Here is a 1,026-nt window from a genome sequence, read left to right as displayed (position 1 = left end):
CCTACATCCTCTTTCTCCCGCCCATCGCCAATAATCATTATTAGTACACTACTTTTCTTAACTTGGTTTGATATATAATGATGAGTTTGAAGCATCCCCTTCCATTTTGAAGCGGAGAAAGTGAAGGATCAAAGGATATATGTATTTATATTAGATATGGGGGATGGGGTTTTAGGGTAATGGATGGGGAAATGATTGAGTAAGATGCAATATTTGAATATAGTGGTGTGTGTATAATGCCTTTTTTGGCTCAGGAGAAATTCTGGTAGGGAAAAGTTTGCACCTTTGCTCTTCTATATATCTCATATATATCTCCCTAATGTGTAATGCTTCTCATACATTTGTCCTCTTCTTTCTCACACGCCTGCATGTCTTGCCCTTTTCACTCCCTCTTCCTCTAATGCTTATCACCCGCGTCCCCCACCACGATTTCTGAGCAGATATTATCCGTTTTGATCTTTTACGTATAGCCGTCAATCTCACAATTTTAAAACACGTCTACTAGAAACAGGTTTTCACACCCTTATAAATAATGATTCGTTTTCTTCCACAATCGACGTGGGATCTCACAATCAACCCTCATTTGGGTCCCAACGTCCTCACTGACACTCGTTCCCTTCTCCAATCGATGTGAGACCCCAATCCACCCCCTTTGAGAACCAATGTTCTTGTCTAGCACACCACCTCGTGTCGACCCTCTTTCAGGGCTCAGTCTCCTCGTTAGCACATCGCTCAATGTCTAGCTCTGATACCATTTGTAACAGTCCAAGCCCATAACTTTTGGTGTTCTCATCCATCCATTGCCTGCCTCACAATTTTAAAGAGAGGTTTCTACGCGCTTATAAAGAATGCTTCGTTCTCCTCTTCAATCACTAAGGTTGCTAGAATATAAGAGAGATGGTCTCATTGAATAATTCTTCCTAAACGTGATAAACACCATTAGATAGAAATTGGTGGTGGTGGAGCATAAAAATGAAGGTGAAATTCCGTACAAGAGATTGTATTATTGGGGGGGGGGGGGGGGGG

This window comes from Cucurbita moschata, unplaced genomic scaffold (genome assembly GCF_002738365.1).
Source record: "Cucurbita moschata cultivar Rifu unplaced genomic scaffold, Cmos_1.0 Cmo_Scf00025, whole genome shotgun sequence".
Taxonomy (NCBI): Eukaryota; Viridiplantae; Streptophyta; class Magnoliopsida; order Cucurbitales; family Cucurbitaceae; genus Cucurbita; species Cucurbita moschata.
This window is presented reverse-complemented; position numbering follows the sequence as displayed.